Source organism: Macrotis lagotis, chromosome 1 (genome assembly GCF_037893015.1).
Source record: "Macrotis lagotis isolate mMagLag1 chromosome 1, bilby.v1.9.chrom.fasta, whole genome shotgun sequence".
NCBI classification, from domain to species: Eukaryota; Metazoa; Chordata; class Mammalia; order Peramelemorphia; family Peramelidae; genus Macrotis; species Macrotis lagotis.
In genome coordinates, this window is record NC_133658.1 from 431,013,321 (window position 1) to 431,029,347 (window position 16,027).

General features: G+C 37.5%; 1 long non-coding RNA gene and 1 pseudogene across 1 annotated transcript in view; one reads left to right on the plus strand and one right to left on the minus strand.

Annotated features, from left to right (window-relative positions):
• The window catches only part of LOC141506411 (uncharacterized), a 40,655-nt gene that overhangs the window by 2,798 nt on the left and 21,830 nt on the right, over positions 1-16,027 (minus strand). The window lies entirely within an intron of this gene.
• Positions 11,106-12,382, plus strand: LOC141506410 (proteasome subunit alpha type-6 pseudogene; annotated as a pseudogene).

Here is a 16,027-nt window from a genome sequence, read left to right on the forward strand (position 1 = left end):
CTTGTATGGTGAGGAAGGGCAGTTCTTAAAACTTAATGCCTTTTGCTACTCTGGATATGATTTTTCCTTGGACATATTCCATCATCAAACCCCTAGAAAGCTGAAGTACTTAATTTTATTTGACTGCATTTCAAAAACTCATAGTTGACTTGAATTCTGTCTCAAGTATTCTGAATGTCTCCTGTTAGGTTAGCTCAACCATATTGGTGAAAGTTTGCCATGAAAGCATGTGAAAGGAAGAAAAAAAAGATGTGAGCAATGGTTAATTAAAAATTTACTCTTGATGTATGATCAACCTAAGTTTGCATTTGGTAGAGGTTGGGACTGAGGGCACATTTGTTTAATTTTAAAGGTAGGAGAACTTGTCCTCTAATTCAAGGTCATTAGTCTGTATTTGTGGGTCACATTGACTTATATTTTTTATTTTGCTAAATATTTCATAATCTGTATAGGCAACACCCCAGAGTGCTGAAGTCTTAGCATTGGGTTTTGATATCTACTATTGAAGCAAATGTTCTTTATCTCTCATTTCCTCCATTATACTTAAAGCAAACCAGGCTTATAATTTGATTAGGAGAATTAGTAATTAATTTACCACAATTCTTATCTTTATTGTACTGCTGAAATGAGCAAGGCCATCATAGCTGATCATTACATGATATTTCTGTTAGTACACAGTGTTCTGGTTCTGCTCCATTCAGTGTCAGTTCGTGCATACCTTTCCAGGCTATTCTGTAGTCCTGTCCCACATGATTTCTTACAGAACAATACTATTTAATCACATTTGTAAACCACAATTCATTCAGCCACCTTCAATTTCCAGTTCCTTGCCACTAAGAGCCCCCTAACTGCCCCCAGATTTGAACTCAGTCTACCAAGTAACTTATGTCAACAATTCTCTATCCCTCCCCCCCAAAAAAAAATCTGTCCTAGATCAGTTCTGTTATTCTAGGTTGGCACTCTAAATGTCAAGATTCTTTCTCCTCCACACCACATGGTCCAACTAAGATACCAAATCTTCCCATTTTTATTTCCTCAATACCTATCACATCCACTGCCTTCTAATCATATTCCAGTTACTAAGTCACTTCACAAAATCTGCCTCAGATACATCAAGTCCCTATTAACTGCTGGACGCTGCCGAGTACTAAAGATGTTTTTTTTAAAAAAGGTGAAAGTCCCTGCTCTCAAGAGCTTACTATCTAGCAGAGGAAGTTTGCAAACATAAAATGAGCTATAATGTAGTATGAAGGTAAAAATTAGAAGGCCTATGGAGATTTTAATTGAGATGAAGTCAGGGAGGTAAACAATTGGAATGGAGGAACACTGTAAGTATGGGGAGCAATCAGAAAATACCCAGAACTATCTTGTCTTTAGTTTAGCTAAGGATGCCTGTGGCACCAGATCAGAGTATGTGTTGGTAAATAGTAAGATGTAAAAAGACTGGAAGGGTAAGAGGTTTGTGAAGGACCTCTTACAAAAAGTATTTTTGTATTTGATCTGGTGGGCTCTAGGAAGCCATTTTTCTTTTAGAAGAGGCATGATTTGATGTCTGCATAAGGCAAATCACTTTAGTAAACCAGAGAATAGATAGGAGTTGTTGATAGGCAGAGCCAGAGCCACTGGTAGGCTATTTCAGGAAGCATGGTGAAGTGATGAAGATCTATATTAGAGTAGTGGCAGTGACAGGAGGAGAGAAGGGAGCATATAGGAGAGATGTTGCAAAGATGAAATTAAAAGACTTGGCAATAGTTTGGATATCATGGCTGAGAGGGAGAAATCATGAGGTTTTAAGCTTGAGGGTTTGGGAGAATGGTAATACCTGGTGTGGTGTAACAGATGGAAAGTGGTTAAGGGAAAAAGATAATTCCATTTTGGACATAGGAGTTTTAAAAATTTTTTGGACATCTAATTATAAATGTCTTTAAAGCAGTTGAATATTTGAGATTCGGGGTGGCTAGGTGATGCAGTGGATAGAGCACCTGCCCTGGAGTCAGGAGTACCTCAGTTCAAATCCGGCCTCAGACACTTAATAATTACCTAGCTGTGTGGCCTTGGGCAAGCCACTTAACCCCATTGCCTTGCAAAAACTAAAAGACAATATTTGAGATTTGGGTTCAACAGAGAAACTGACAGGAAGGGTGAATTTGAGAATAAGCAAAGAGGATGGTAATTAAATCAATGGGGAACTTATGAGATCACTCCTTTAAGTAAACTAGTGTATAGCAACAAGAGAATAGGACTCTCAACAGAATTTATTTGAAAGAGGATCCAGAAAGGAAACTGAGAAATGATCAGATGTTCATCCTTCATTTTTGAAGAGAAATGATATCACAGTTTAATAGGAAGAGTTGCACAAAGTCCTCAGAGTCATCCCAGTCTTAGCAGCGAGACAAGAGTCAAGACAACCAGTGATGACCCAGGATATAGAGGATAATTTTGGAATTTTCAATGTTTGACCAAGCTCTAAGCACCCCACAGCACCTGTTTCAGCTGCCTTCATGGCTGCTGGAACAAATTGTTACCTAGGGGAAGTCTCCACATGCTTGGGGATAAACATGCCCCCTAACTCATAGAAGGGTTTGAGGCTTATCAGTTATCTTCAATCTTATTTAACATGTCTGCTTGTGTTACCAAGGTGTGGCTCATGGAACAGTTCCTGGTCACAGGGCAGAGGTAGGTGACAGGATACCAAAGGTGAATGAACAGCCCTGAAAACAGCGCTGCAAGTCCTCACAACCAGTCCTCCTTGAAAACCCCGTATCCTCAAAATACAAAGGAGAGAGCTGCTAGGTGGTGCATGGACCCTGGAGTCAGGAAGGAGCTAAGTTCAAATGTGGCCTCAGACACTAATTACCTAGCATTGTGACCTTGGACAAAGTCACACCCCATTGCCTTACAAACCCCCCTCCAAAAAAAAAAAAAATCATGAGCATAATGTCCTGAAAACCTAAAGAGTATCAAATAAGACTGATCATAGTGTGAAAGTCTACAGAGGTTAAAAAGGATGATTACAAAAAGACCTGTGCTATAGCAAGATGTTTAACCTGTCAACCTCAGTTTCTTCATACGTAAAATAGAAATAGCTCCCATCTCGTAGGATTGTTAAAAGGATCAAATGAAACATGCAAATCTTAAAATGCCAAATGCAATTGTTCATATAATTTTTTTGAATAGTTTTCAAAAGAAGAAATGTAAAATAACCATGAAACCAAATTATTAATTTAAAAAATTAATTTCACTACCCACCAAATTGGCAAGGATAATAAAAAATGGAAATAAAGTAGGAGGGCTGTGGGAAATTAGACCCACCATTATACCAATGGGAAAATGAAAAACATGACTTTTAAAAAACTTATTTAAAATTTTGAGTTCTAAATTCTATCCCTTACTCCCCTTTTTCCTCCTTGAGATAGTAGGCAATCAAATAGAGGTTATATGTTTTCAATTAGGTAAAACATTTTCATACTAATTTTGTACAAGAAGATAAAAAATGAAAGTGAAAAATAATATGCTTCAATCTTTAAGCATTCATTTGTCTGGAGGTGGATAGTATGCTTCATCATTAGCATGACATTATCTTTGACCTAGTCATCACACTAACCAGACATACCCCAAGGAGGTTAATGACAGAAAGGTACCAAAAATAACAAAAGTATTTAAAAACTTTGTGGTAGCCCCAAACTGGAAGACAAATATATGATGATTGATTGGAAACTAATCAAATAAATTGTGGTACTTGACTATAATGAAATACTCTTACACCATAAATGAAAATGGAAAATTCAGAGAAACTTGGGGAAAATTGTGAAGGATGAACTGAGAAAAAATGAAGAAAGCATAACCAGGAAAATGACGCATAAGTTATAAGAAGGTAAAAATAATGCTAAAAAAATCAAATCATGCTGAGCAAGATGAGCAGAACCAGAAAAACAGCCTAACAGAAACATGGGGGTGCTATCTCTGTTTTCTTTCTTATGTATGTTTCTTCTCAACATAGTCAATTTGGATCTATGTGTATCATGGAAGCAAATGTAAAAACTATTATCAGAATGCCTTCTGTTAGGGGAAAGGGGAGAGAAGGGAGGAAGGGAGAAAAAAATTATGAAATTCAAAACGTTGCAAAAAAAAATGATTGGTAGAAACTACTAATATATGTAATTGGAAAATAAAATATATAATTTATAAAAATCTCATCAGATGGATACCCCCAGCATTGAACTCATTGAACTTGTTCCCCATTCATAAGTCCAGAACTAGGGGCTTTGAGAGGGAAATGTCAAGTGTTGCAGTCTCCCTGGATACAACAGCCAGTTCTGTATTGTTCTAGAAGTATAAATTCAGTTAACTATCAACAGACCTGAACTTTAAAATAAATATATATTTATATATATATATATATATATATATATACATATATATATATATACAAATTTATATATATATAATATAAAAGTATATATCAGACATGAATTGAATGGAGAGAATTTATACTTTCATTTGACATGGACTCAGGGTGCAGGTGTTGACAGGAAAAGACTCAATTTCTCATAATGTTTTCTCTTAACATTTCTAGATCCAAGGTGGAGATGGTAAAATTAGGCAATGAGAGGTGACAGCCAAATTCCAGAATACCTGAGCCAAACACTTGTCACAGGCTGACTGTACTATGTAGGGTTCAGATGTCATCCAGTTATTATTCACTTGCCAAGCACTGCTAAGGCCTGAAGATACAAAGATAAAAAAAACCCTTCTATCCTTAAGGGGTTCAGAACCTAATGGGGAGACAACATGCAAATAACTACAAACAATCTGTTTCAAGAATTAGAATTAATTGGAAATAATCAGAAAGATGGCATTGAAATTCAGAGGCTATCTGTAGAAGATAGTGTTTTACCTGGGACTTGAAGGAAGTTAGGGAAGAGAGGAAAAGGAAATAAGAGTGTTCCAGACAGGAGGGGACAGCCAGTGAAAATGCCTACTGTTACCAAATCCAAGAATTTTTATTGGGGGGGGAAATTTTGTTGGAGGAATTAGGAAAGGGAATTTTGATCACCATAGAACTTTATATTTGATTAGATGATAGGACGTCACTGGAGTTTATCCAGTAGGGAGGTGATGGCTAGAAAGCAAAAGAACTACAAAAGCCCAGTAGCTTGCTTGTGTATAACTCCTAAGTGTTCAGTCCTTCTGCTCAGCAATCAATTATAGGATTCCCCATCATCACATAGGGCCAGAACTAGACTCTCCCAATATTTCCTTTGGTAGACTTGGAACTAGGCAGGGGGGGAGTATGCTTAAAAGAATGGCTCCATAAGCAAGTTCACTTCATTTTATAAAGGGTTGCCTGGGAAGTTGACTGATTCACCCATGATCATACATAGCTGGTATGTGTCAGAAAGCAGGACTTAAATTCAGGTCTTCCTTATATCAAAGCTATCCCTCCATGACTGTCCCTTGATGTGGGATGGTTATCTCCTATTTTACAGAGAAACAGATAAAAAAAAAGGCCCAAGATTGTAAACATCAGAGACTAAACTGGTCAGAGACTAAACTGGACCTAGAGCCTGGGTTTCCTAGAATTTAAAGCTGGAAGGGACCTTAGAGATGATCTTTGTGCAACCCTCTCACTTTACCACATTTCCCACATCTTTTCCACTTGGACTTGTTGACCAGTCCTCTCTTCTCATTTAGCTAAGCAGAAAGATATGCTAAGTGCCATTACAGAGTAGGGCAAAAAAAGGTTTCATCCCTTCTATGTGAGAATTAAGCAAAGTTTCAAAACTAACTAGTAAACTTGACCTTGAAAGATAGGTGGGAATTCAATGGAAGAAGTATAAGAGAGATTCTACCTAGATGAAGAGTTGAAGTAGGGAAGCATGAACAAAACTGTCCAATTTTGGCTAGGGCTAAGGATGCAGAAAGAACAGTAGTAAGAAATTAATAATGATTTAGAGCATTTTTCATGATAATAGATATCTTTAATTTCTTCATCTGGAAACTCTAGCTCTGCTTCTTAATATTTATGTAACCTTGGACAAATCACTTGATGTCTCTGGGCTCGAATTTCCTCATTAGTATAATGAGATTGTTGGAAGATGGCTCCTGAGGTCCTTTCTAACTCTAAAGTGATGGTTCCATGATGCACTGGCAGTGTAAATAAGCCTAAGCCACAGGACAATGTGTGAGGATGAGGGTGTGATTCTGCTCAAGGGAAAAGGATAGAAGGTGAGTGACTTGTCAGTGAAGGTTTCTTGTTGGAAGTGGTGTGAGCAGATATCAGAAGATGATAGGCAGTATTTATAGCTGCTTTAGCCATGACTCATGGCTCGTGACTGGGTAGCTGCAGCATCTTGAGCATCCTGGGGAGTTACCATCTGGATGGAGGGGAGAGGGTGTACTTGGCTTTGGCAAAGCTAAGAAACACCCTGTGAGGCCTTTCCCATCATGTCTGGGTTGTACTTGTCTGGGCCATTGGTGACTTAGAGATGGTGAGAGAATTGACTGACCAGTCTACCCCAAGACCCCTTCCCCTGAATACATCCTCCATTTCTGTGCTCTTAAATGGAAGACGCAGAAGAAAGCATTGAGACCTAGAACCTGCCACTGGATAGTTCATATGGAGGAAACTGGGCATGTTTAGCCTAGAGAAGACTGAGGGCTGGAGGAGACTGGAATGAGAGCTGTTTTCAAGAATTCCAATGGCAAAAAAAAGAATTCCAATGTCTGTCATCTGGATGGGAAAATACATTTACTCTGCTTGACCCTCAAGGGGACAACTGAAAAAACTAGATAAAAGTGGCAGTGAGGAAAGGACTTCCTCAGAAGGCAATAGGCTCTTTCTCTTTTTAAAAAAAATTTATTTAAGACAATAGGGCTAAGTAACTTGCCCAAGGTCACACAGCTAGGTAATTAAGTGTCTGAAGTCAAATTTGAACTCAGGTCCTCCTGACTGTAGGACTGGTGCTCTATCTACCATGCCACCTAGATACCACCTAATAGGCTCTTTCTCACTGGAGGCCTTCAAGTAGAGGTTACATGACCATTTATTGGCTTGTTGTAGTAGGGATTTCTTTTAAAATATTGGTTTCTGGACTAAGTCATCAGTGATTCCCTTGCCATCTTTAAAATTATTAATTAAAGAAATATAAATTAAAACAACTCCAAGGTACCATCTCAAACCTACCAGATTAACTAATATTACTGGAAAGGTAAATGATCAGTGTTGGAGGGGATGGGAAAACTGGAACACTAATACACTGTTGGGCAGTCGTGAACTTATCCAACAATTCTAGAGAGCAATTTGAAACTATGCCCAAAGGGCTATAAAACTGTGCCTACCTTTTGACCCCAAAATCCTCATTCTATATCTCAAAGAGATCATAAAAAAGGGAAAAAGAGTCTCATTTACAAAAATATTTATAGCAGCATTTTTTTGTTGTGGCAATGACAGGATGCCTATCAATTGGGAAATGACTGATCAAATTTTGGTCTATGAATGCAATGAAATTACATAATGTAATAAAATAATACAATTCCTTATAAGGAATTATGAGGAGACAATTTTCAGAAAAACTTGGAAAGACATATCAACTGATACTAAATGAAGTAAGCAGAACCAGGAAAGAACATTGTACACAATAACAGCAACACTGTGTGATGATCACCTATGAGAGACAGTTTCTCAGCAATACAGTAATCAAAGTTAATTCTAAAAGACTTGTGATGGAATATACTACCCACTTCCAGCAAAAGGAGTCTGATTGAAGAACAAAGCAGAACAAAATCTTCACTTTGTTTTTTGTTTTTTCTCTCATGGATTTTTCCTTTTGTTCTGATTCTTCTCTCTCAGTATGACTAATATGGAAATATGTTTAACATGATTGTGCAAATAACCTATATCAGATTGCTTGCTATCTTGGGGAGGGGAAAGGAAGGAAGGAAGGGAGGGAGAAATTTTTACAAAAAAGAAGGTTGTAAACTATCTCCACATGTAAGTGGGAAAAAAAGTTTTAAATACATTTTTTAAAAAAGCTGAGTCAGGATTCAAATTTCAGTCTTGAGCAACTCAATGGATAGAGTGTGCTGGCCCTGAAGTCAAGAAGGTCTCTGTTCAAATACAGCTTCAGACACATATTGGATAAACTTTGGATAAGTCACTTAGCCACTGTTTACCTCAGTTTTCTCATCTATGAAATGGCTATAAATTTAGCACCTACCTCCCAGGATTTTTATGAGGATTAAATGAGATAATATTCATAAGGCACTTAATAGAGTTCCTGGCACATAGTAGGTATTACATAAAAGCATATGTGTGTACATGTGTCTATAAATACACACATATATCTGTGTTTACATGCACATCCATATGTTGGGGTGTTCAGGGAGGACTAGCACCTCTGGTGTAAGGGCTTACAGAGCCCTTTTCAGAATTGCTCATCCATCTTTGGTGTCTATCTCTCATCCCACTCTCACCCATGGCTCCAGAAAACTATCACATATATAGTGACCACAACTCAGTAAAAACATCTCAAGAGACATTTTCAACTAAGTTGGGGGTACCAGCAGGTCTCAAACCCCTCAGTGAAGACTATACAAAGACTTCCCTCAGTGGAATAGGTGGATGAGAACAATTTGTTCCAACAGTCATGAAGATAGCTGAAGTAGGCACTGTGGAACTCTTAGGGCTTGGTCAGACATGAAAGGTCATATCAAGGTCATACACTATATTCCGGGGCAGTCCTCCCAACTTTTATCCTCCCACTGGACTTCAATGACTCTGAAGACAGAGTAAGGTTGATGACTCCCTGCAACTCTGCATCGTTTAAGTCACTGTAAGTAAGCCATTACTCTGTGATGTCACTGGTCTTCTTTGAAAACAAAGGATGAGGCATGGCTAGGTGACCCAGTGGATAGACCACTGATCTAATGAGTTAGGAGGATCTGAGTTCAAAAGCTGCCTCAGACACTTAATAATTACCTAACTTTGTGACCTTTGGCAAGTCACTTAACCCCACTGCCTGGGGGGGGGAGAAAAACAAAGGATGAATTTTTAATATATGTATGTATAGAGAGAATCTGAATATATATTTATGTAGATAAAGATGTATTTACATCTATCTATTTATATAAGGATAGATATCCAGAGTATATATAATATTATAATATATATAGATTCTCTAGATAGATATGTGTATACACATATAAACACATACACACACACATATATATGTATGTATATATTGTATGTTTATGTATATGTGTGTTTTTGTTTATATTTGGATTTTTTTCTCTCCCTTCTTAGTTCTGAAATATCTTGTTTGAAGTGTCTAGAAATCCATGACTCCATTTGGGTTCCATCTGTTTCCCAATGGACAGACATCCCGAAGAGGGCGCCAAAAGTCAGGAGATGAACCTTTGGGTTTCCATGAATCAAATCAGTTGATTTTGTATTTGAGAGAAATGAACTGTTTCAGAAATTTCTTCAAAGAAACATTGTCCTTGTACTTTCTGTCCATATCCTCACTCTTCTAATCCTAATTATTTGCTTATTCAGGGTATTGGAGGTAGTAAATATCCAGAGGCAGCATTTAAATCCAGGTCCTTGACTCAAGAACCAATGCTCTTTTCACTATAACATATTCCTCCATCTATGCAATTTTTTTTTTAGATTTTTCAAGGCAATGGGGTTAAGTGGCTTGCCCAAGGCCACACAGCTAGGTAATTACTAAGTGTCTGAGGTCAGATTTGAACTTGGGTACTCCTGACTCCAAGGCCAGTGCTCTATCCACTGCGCCACCTAGCCACCCCTAATCCTAATTACTTGAAAAGAAAAATAAATAATGCAGTTCCAACATCTTCAATTCAATCTCCATCCTCTCAAGATCAGGGTTTCCTTCTCATTGACTCTCACCCCAGGTAAACATGATAAGGAACTGGAGTAGAGAGGAGATTCCCTTGGCAATTTTGACCTTGCCCATGAGCTTTCACAAAGGCCCAGAATTAGATGTCTGTGTCATTTAACCTCAGAGACTTGGTTAAGACAGCTCACTTCCAACCCATCTCCAATCATTATGAGGTAGTAGAAAGATTGTGATTTAAAGTTGAAAAATCCAGTGGATATGTTGGTTCTCTAGGAAAAAAAGCCTGATACACTTTTAAGTTTAATCCGCATGTTATTTTTTTCTATCACTTCACTAAGTCTACATAGCCAACAAAACAAATCAAGACTTGATTTGTAAAATTTGCTGATTTCAAAAGTAGAAATGTTCACACTGAAAATTTACAGTTGTTTCTGGGAGGTGGTAAGAGGATACCCTTGCATTAACCTTATCCCTTCTTGAACAAATAACAAAATGTTATGGTCTGATACCTACATCAGGGGAAAATAATTCTATTGAATCAATTAATCATAGGCTTTAGACCAGGGGAGAGAAGGTCAGATCTGTGGACCATATAAGGTTCATGAAATCATTTTATAGCAATTGCAAGTGGGATTTGGAATTCAATAAATCTAGGAGCTTTTTAGGGATGAATTAATTAAGTGTTTGACCACATATAGCAGGCTAATTCTAAGTTGTTAATTTTGTAAGGCCTGTGACTGATTTTATAAACATCCAAATGGCCCTTGGTAGAAAAAAGGTTTGCCATCCCTGCTTTAGATTAGGTAAGGTAGGGAAGAATCCTTGATCAAATTAGATGTCTTTGAAAGTCATTGAATGAATTGTAGTGATGCTAGATGAGAAATACGTTTGAATTGGCTAAAGAAACTTGGGTCATCTATAAAATAGTGAGCTAGAGAATTTGTCCTTTTCATCCATGTCCCCAAAACAGTGGCTGACAGAGCTGTAAGGGCTACTCCCTAGAACTACGAGGGGAAATGTAGCAGCCAGGCTCTGATTAAGGTCAGTAAGCAGTGTGAATGGGGATCAAAAGAGAAACTCTAAATCCTGTTCTACATCTAAGTTACCTACCCTTGGTTTCCTTTGCTATAAAATCAGGATGATGAACTAAATAATCTCTTAAGAATCCATTCCAAGGTTCCCAGTCCGTGGTGGAGGGTGCGGCAAGGCTAGTTAGATAAAAGCTAGAGAAAGTGCATCAAGATGTCCCTCGGCTCCAATGCTGGCTTTGATTGGCACGTTACTATTTTCTCCCCAGAGGGTCGCCTGTACCAAGTAGAATATGCTTTTAAAGCTATTAACCAAGGTGGGCTTACATCAGTAGCTGTCCAAGGAAAAGACTGTGCAATAATTGTTACACAAAAGAAAGTACTGGACAAGTTATTGGATTCAAGCACAGTGACTCATTTATTCAGAATAACTGAGAACATTGGCTGTGTGATGACAGGAATGACAGCTGATAGCAGGTCCCAGGTGCAAAGAGCTTGCTATGAGGCTGCAAATTGGAAATACAAATATGGCTATGAGAATCCTGTGTAAAAAGGATTGCAGAAATTTCTCAGGTCTACACACAGAATGCTGAAATGAGACCCCTTGGCTGTTGTATGATATTGATTGGTACTGATGAAGAACAAGGCCCTCAAGTATACAAATTCGACCCTGCAAGCTACTATTGTGGATTTAAGGCCACTTCAGCTGGAGTCAAATAAACTGAGTCAACCAGTTTTCTTGAAAAGAAAGTGAAGAAAAAATTTGACTAGACATTTGAACAGACAGTAGAGACAGCAATAACATGCCTGTCTACTGTTCTATCCATTGATTTCAAGCCTTCAGAATTAGAAGTCAGCGTAGTTACAGTTTAAAACCCTAAATTCAGGATCCTGACAGAATCAGAGATTGATACACACCTTGTTGCTCTAGCTGAAAGGGATTAACACTATTAGTCTCCCTAATCAACTATATGCTAACCAGGATATTTGGTAAAAACCAACACATTCATCAATGACTCTGATTTGACAAAAGACCCATATCCCCCTAAAGTAGACCTGGCTCTGTATAAATAAAATGGATGTTTTACGAAAAAAAAAAGAATCTATTCCAAGCCTAAATCCTGTGATCTCCACTAACCCACTTTTTTTCCGCTCTGCCCAGATCATATTTTCCATTCACCAAGAGCAATTAGACTGATACATCTAGAACTATAATATAAGACTGTGGGTGGCCCTCCTGAGCCACAGGAAGAACAAACATGGATGGGAGTTAAGAATATGGAGAGATCATTTCCTGTGAAGAAATTGAATGGGAAGGAAGATAATTGGGCCTTGAGGTATTTGGAAGTGGGGAGGAAGGTGAAACTATCATGTTTGATCATTTGAGTATAGACTGTTATCTAAAGATGTATCATGAACTAAGGTAGGTTGGATTCACATTGGGAAGGACCTTGAATGCCAGAATCTAGATTTCAGATTTTGTACTATAGTTAGTAGGGATAACTCATTAGATCAGTGTTTCTTGCAATCTAAGTACCAAGCCTTCTATCAGGAATCATAGGCATGTTAGAGGGTGTGCCAGCTCATATCATCATCATTGGTTCTTTTTTTCCTCTCAGTGGAAATAAGCAACAACCCAGTATATTCTCTAATCCAATCCAAAAAGAGGTAGAAAAACAGGGGTAGAAAGCCACTAGGATATACCCATTGTAGAGATATTTTTGTCCCAGAGAGATGAAACCAAGGAGCAAATACAAAGTGGAGTGAGCTGAGAGTTTCTGCCCCCTATAAAGGAAGGCATTGGGAAGAATTTGGTAATCCATAGACCAGCCCTCCAAAGAGAGGGAAGAGAAGGTTCAGGAAGGTCATGTCAGTCAAGGCTTGAGATAACAGTACTCTGCTGCTGTTTGTCCTTCATGCCTGAAGAAGACAATGAGATCAAGGGAGGTGATGCCATAACAAGCACATGAATTAGATTTGAGTGAAGGGGACTGTGCTAAGTCACCAGCCTTACTTTTTCCTCCAGAGCCATTTGGGTCCAGTGGCCAGATATGAATCAGGAAGACAGGAGATGGCCTTGGATGTGAGGCAATCAGGGTTAAGTAACTTGCCCAAGGTGACATAGCTAGCAAGGGTCTAGTGTCTGAGGCTGAATTCAAACTCCCATCCTCCTAATTCCAGGGTCAGTGTTCCATCTAGTTGCCCAGCTGGAGTCAGGAGGACCTGAGTTTGAATCCAGTCTCAGACACCTAAAGAGATTAACAGTATAGTGATAAAATTAGGGGTGATGAAAATAACTTGGGAAGTGCATCCTAATCTGTGGAATTGAAATCACGCAGAGCAAGGACATGAATAGTGAAGTAGTGAATCTCACATATCTATGCCCTGTAGTTGTTCAGGAAATCTCTGTTGAACTGGATTGAATTTATAGTAAAGTACAAGGTACTACTTCACCAAAATAGAGATTTTTTTTTTTGCTATTGACCTGTCTCTTTAACATATTTTTATTCTTTTTTTGAAAGATCTTATTTATTTTGAGCTTTACAATTTCCCCCCCATTCTTGCTTCCCTCCCCCCACCCCCACAGAAGGCATTCTGCTAGTCTTTACATTGTTTCCATGTATACACTGAACTCAGTTGAATGTGATGAGAGAGAAATCAAATCCTTAAGGAAGAAAAATAAAGTATAAGAGATAGCAAAATGACATAATAAGATAAAGGTTTTTTTTTCTTTGTTCAAACACCACAATTCTTCCTCTGGATACAGATGGTATTCTCCATTGCAGATAGCCCAAAATTGTCCCTGATTATTGCACTGAAGGAATGAGCAAGTCCATCAAGGTTGATCATCACCCCCATGTTGCTGTTAGGGTAACATACTTTCATTCTTGCTCAAATTTATTTGCATGTTAGGTAAAAGAAGAATTTCTTATTGTTGTCTAATTATGAGTTAGATTTGTTGTTCAGTTCTGTTCAATTCTTATATGATCCCATTTGGGATTATCTTGGCAAAGATATTGGAGTGGTTTGCCATTTCCTTCTCCAACTCATTTTACAGATGAGGAAATTGAGGCAAACAGAGTTAAGGGACTTGCTTAGGGGCACACAGTTAGTAAGTGTCTGAAGACAGATTTGAAATCAGGAAAAGAAATCTTCCTGAATCCAAGGTTAGTGCTCTATCCACTGAGCCACCTATCTACTTATTAAAGCTTTTATTTTGATCCATTAATATGATTGAAGATCAAAGACCTTTATTATACATAATTTAGTGTGGCTCGGTGGCTTTACCAAGAAAACCTCCAATGGGGTTATGAAGAGTCAAACTTCAATAAAATGATTGAATAACAACAATGACAAAGTGTGTATGTATGTGTGTGTGTGTGGGAGGGGCAATTAGGTGGCACAGTAGATAAAAAAGTAGCTCCTGAGTTAGTAAGAACTGTGTTCCAAATAAAATCAGATCTAAACAATTAGAAAAATGTCAATTGCTCATGGTTTGATCAAGCTAATATAATAATTTTACCCAAATTAAATTACTTCAGTGCCATACCAATCAAACTACCAAATTATTATTTTACCACACTAGAAAAAATAGTAACAAAATTCATCTAGAACAACAAAAGGTCAAGAATATCAAGGGAACTGATGAAATAAAGTAAAAAATGATGGCCTAGCTCTACCAGATCTAAAACTATACTATAAAGCAGCAGTCATCAAAACTGCCTGGTATTGGTTAAGAAATAGAGTAATAGAGAAATAGAGAAACAGTAGTAAATGACCACAGTATTCTACTGTTTGACAAACCAAAAACATTAGCTTCTAGGATAAGAACTCACTATTTGACAAAAATTGTTGGAAAATAGTATGACAAAAACTAAGGTCATAAAGTACAACACCCTTAATAGACCAAGAAATACTCTATCTGTCAGAACCATGGAAAGGGGGAGAAATTTATGACTAAGCAAGAAATAAAATACATTATAAATTGTAAAATGGATGATTTTGATTATATTAATTGAAAAGTTTTGCACTAATAAAATCAATGCTGTCAAAATTAGAAGAAAATGAAAGCTGAGAAACATAGCCAGGGGTTCTGATAAAGGTCTCATTTCCAAAATATATAGAAAATTGCATCAAATATATAAGGTTACAAGTCATTCCCCAGTTGATACATGATCAAAGGATATGAAGTCAGTTTTCAAATGAAGAAATTAAAGATATATATAATGTAATATATAAAATCATATGAAAATAATGCTCCAAATCTTTATTGATTAGAGAAGTGCAAATTAAAATAACTATGAGATATCCTTTCACACCTATCAGATTGGCCAAGATGAGAAAAAGAGAAAATGATCAATTTGTAAAGGTTATAGGAGTATTGAGACATTAATGTATTGTTGGTGGAGTTGTGAACTGATCCAACTATTTTATTTTATTTTTTATTTTTTTAGGGTTTTGCAAGGCAAACGGGGTTAAGTAGCTTGCCCAAGGCCACACAGCTAGGTAATTATTAAGTGTCTGAGACCGGATTTGAACACAGGTACTCCTGACTCCAGGGCTGGTGCTTTATCCACTACGCCACCTAGCCGCCCCTGATCCAACTATTTTAGAGAGCAATATGGAACTCTATCCAAACAGCAATAAAATTGATCATACCAGCAATTCCAAAATGAGACCTATATTCAGAAGAAATTATAAAAAATGGGAAAAGTCCCATTTTCCAAAATATTCATAGCAGCTCTTTTTGTGGTGGCAAAGAAATGGAAGTTGAGGGGATGCCTATCAATTGGGGAATGGTTGAACAAATTATGGTATAAGAATGTTATAGAATACTATTGTTCTTTAAGAAACCATAAATGATCAGACTCTAAAGAAGCATGGAATGAATCACAGGATCTGATGCTGAATAAGGGGAGCAGAACCAAGAGAACAATACACACATTAACAGCAACATGATGAGTGAATGCAACTCCTCTCAGCAGTTCAGAGAACTACAAGAATCCTATTATGGACAATGCTATCCCCATCCAGAGGAAGAAAAACAAAACAAAACTAATGAAACAAACAAAAAAAAAAAACCCCTACAAGAAACTGATGAAAACTACATTTACTTTTTTAAAAAATTTCTCTTAT